Below are 3,953 nucleotides of genomic sequence, written 5' to 3'. Positions count from 1 at the left end.
TGCGGTTACGTTGCAAAACATAAACATGTACGGGAATAATTTCGCTGCTATGCAGGGTTACCAGCTACGCAGATTTTTCTACACATTTCAACATTTTGAAGTTTTCTACTTTCTAGTTTTAAAGAGCCACAATCGATGCTACAGACGATGGTGCGATACCTTGCTGTAGCATCTGCGGTCCTTAATATTCTCCACGTATGCTCCTGTATTATAGTATTTTGTTTTATAAGTCTGCTCAGAATAAATGTCTCGCTTAGGCTCTCCATGGGATCCCAAGGAATGCGTAAGTTGATTCTATTTTGAGCGAGGCTAAAAGGCTCAATGACAAAGCTATGCTCGCCGGCCTTTTTGTTTATCAAGCCTAATGTCTCCTTGTGCCAAGCAGAGCTTTGCTCATTGTCCGGAGCAAACCATACCACCCCAAATCTCAATCCATGCCCCTTATAAGTAGGCATGAATGAGTTTTGGGAAATGGCATACAGAGCCTTGTGCAGGTGTCTGAGAAGCGCATCTTTCAAAGGTGACCGCGTTCCATCCTAACTTGAAGCCGCAGGTCTGTAAAAGGCGGCCCCGGACGAGAAAAATTATCTTGTCCGGTTTTCTCTCGATTTTGCTTCTTTCGCAGATTAGTCTCATAATGTTTGCCTTTAGTTAAAGTAGCATTTTTATGAGAAAAATCTCTTAGAGAACCCAGGTAAACAACAAGCATGACCATAAGCAGTAAACCAATCGCTTATTGGCATTTCTGGCATTTTATACAGCACGCTGCTTTATATTAGCTTTTTGAGTGCGTAACTGTTGTAAATTAGCATGCAAAATTCTGTTTTAAATCTTCTTGTCGGTAATCAGCTGGTAACAAGCATTGTTAGCATTATAAGAAAACAAAGTAGCATTTAAGTAGCAATTAAGTTGACTTAATTGTATAATCGTATAATCATCGTATGTTCGAATCTCGGTTAGGCGGTGCCGCTGGAAAGAGTTAGTAGGATTGTTGCACAACGGCGTCTTGTTCGACCCTATAAGGGTTACTGCTGGCGTTAGAAGGGTTGCTTTTTGTTCGGCTTCTCATCGTTATGGATGAGATATTATTTGGAGCAGTTGATAGTAGACCCAATCGAGGATTGTTTTGGAAGCCTCTAACGATGGAGCAGCTAAATGTATACAGAAATATCAAAAATGCTGTTCAATTATTATGAACACAAATTATGCCGTACGCCATTATGGCTCGTAAAAAGCTGGATAGCAAAGCCTGGGTGCTACATTCCATTTCGACAGTTGACCGTCTGCTTTTATACGACAGACTTCGCAGCCAGCTATGAGTACAGAACCATTGCGGTGCTTGACTCTTTTATAGCCTCTTCTAAACAAGATTACCCAGGTAACCAATAAGAATTAAAATAAGCATTAAACCAATCGTTTATTATCATCCCTGGCGTTTTATACTGCAGGTTGTTGTTTATCAGCTTTTTGACTGCATAACTGTTGTAAATTGGCATCCACAATTCTATTTAAATTCTTCTTGTTGGTAACTAGCTGCAAATAAGCATTGTCAGCACTATAAGAGGGCTAGCAGTAAAGTAGCCGTATGTTTTGCCAAAATAGCATTTAAGGCAACTTAAATGCTTATTGGCTTGCTTTTGAATTGTATTGGAAATGCTTATTGGTTACCTGGGTAGAAGATGGCTTGTTAGACCAGTGTCGCTTCAAGACCAACTGAGAGGCATACGTACACTCCCTTTAATTTGACACCAGGGATTGATCGCATGGTGCTGGATCTTACGCTTCTTTAACGCTCCCTGGCCGTAGAGTATCACTCGAAGAATTAGCGTCTTGTAGAGCACGGGTTTTGCACGTACTTGCAGGCTGTGGGACCTCAGCTGCCTAAACAATCCACAGAAAGCCCTGTTTGCACACTATTTGCCGTTTTACTTCACGGCTCACATCGTTGTCGCATATCACCAATGGCATCGCAGTTCCGAAGTTCTACCACGTTCTTTTGCAGCCGCCATATGCTTCGTATTGGTAATATGTGAAAAGACCTGTTAATATAAGGCTTGGGAGCTTCCTTTTTAAAATACGCATAAAACTCACGGCTAACACCGACAGAACCGATTTAATCCGCGAACCCTAGGAGCATGTGAGGTTTACAGATGGTACCGCTGCTCTCCACATCTGTCCTTCGAATAGCACCTTCCAATGTTGAACAGTAAGTTTGATAACCCATCATCTGGTTTCACACTATCTAATATCACACACAAACTATTCCGATTCTTCTTCTTTTACCAGCCGAAAACCGGGATGGCTTTGGCCATATCAAGAATTCCTCTCCATTGTACTCGATCCTGGGCTACACGTCGACAATTCGTTGCGAGTCTCGACACACGCAAGTCGGCTTCAACCTGGTCAACCCATCTAGCACGTTGGACCCCTCTAGTCCTGGTGCCGGTGGGGTTCTTGAAGAGAACTGGTTTCACTGCACAGTCGTCCGGCATCCTTGCGACGTGGCCGGCCTACCGTCGTCTCCCAACTTTCGCCAGGTTTACGATGGGAATTTCTACGAGCAGTGCCTGTAGCTTGTGATTCATACTCCTCCGCCACTCTCCGCTTTCCGTTTATACTCCGCCAAAAATAGTCCGCAACAGCTTTCGTTCAAATACGGCTAGTGCACGTATGTCCTCCGTAAGCAAAGTTACTGGCTCAAGTCCGTAGAGGTATACCGGTCTGATTAGTGTTTTGTACATCGTCAGCTTTGTGCGGCGGCGTATGCTCCCAGATCGAAGCATCTTGCGGAGGGAAAAGTAGGCTCGATTTTCAGCTTGAATGCGTCGTTGGATCTCCTTACTCCTATTATTGTTGGCGTTGACCAGAGATGCCAAATATACGAACTCACCAACCACTTCCAGTTCATCGCCATCGCCATCGCTGTCCGTAGGAGGCAAACTTTGCCCTCTGGAGCCTCTTTCTAACATATATTTAGTTTTCGACGCATTGATTTGTAACCCTATCTTCCTAGCCTCCGTTTTTAGTCGTCGAGGTCGCCTGCGAAGGCTAGGAGTTGGCTACTCTTGCTGAAGATCGTTCCTCTCGTTTTGATGCCCGCTCGCCGGATCACACCTTCGCACCGATATTAACACCCCTATTCTGTATTTCTAACGAGTCTTTATTTCGTTCGACTTGCTTCGAACGAGATGTTTTGCCCATTTGATTTTGCTGGCGGAAATTTCGTCCGAAAGAACTTTCGCTCGAAATCACAAGTCGTTGAAAATATAGAATAGGTGATTAAATAACATACAGGACAATCCATTCCTTTGTCGCAACGCTCTGTTTCAGTTTCTCCGGAAAACCGTACTCGTACATTATCTGCCATAGCTGTTCGCGCTTAACTGTATCGTGTGCTGCTCTGAAATCCTACGAAAATATGATGCGTGGGCACGTTGTACTCTCGACACTTCTGGAGGATTTGTCGGAGAGTAAAAATTTGATCCGTAGTAGCACGGGCCCCCATAAATAATTTAATTTAATTTTTATAGAAGCTCATAAAGCCCGCCTGATACTGCCCTACTGGGCAGGAGAAAGCAGCTTATAGGCGGCGTTGAGCAACGCGATGCCGCGGTAATTACAGCAGTCTAGTCTGTCAACCTTTTTGTAAATGGGACAGACTACACCTTCCATTCACTCCTCCGGTAGTTTCTCCTCCTCCCAAATTCTAGACATTATGCAATGAAGTGTTGTTGCTAGCGCTTCTTGGCCATTTTTGAAGAGCTCCGCCGGGAGTCGGTCCTTTCCGGCGGCTCTATTATTCTTCAGCTGCCGAATTTCTCGCCGCATCTCTTCGAGATCGGGAGCCGCCACCCTGCTGTCGTTTGTAGGCACCCCGAGCTTAACTTCCGTTGCGTCTCCTTCTGGTATATCGCCGTTGAGGCGCTCATCGAAATACTGCTTCCACCTGTCGA

Source organism: Sabethes cyaneus, chromosome 1, assembly GCF_943734655.1.
Source record: "Sabethes cyaneus chromosome 1, idSabCyanKW18_F2, whole genome shotgun sequence".
NCBI lineage: Eukaryota > Metazoa > Arthropoda > Insecta > Diptera > Culicidae > Sabethes > Sabethes cyaneus.
This window is presented reverse-complemented; position numbering follows the sequence as displayed.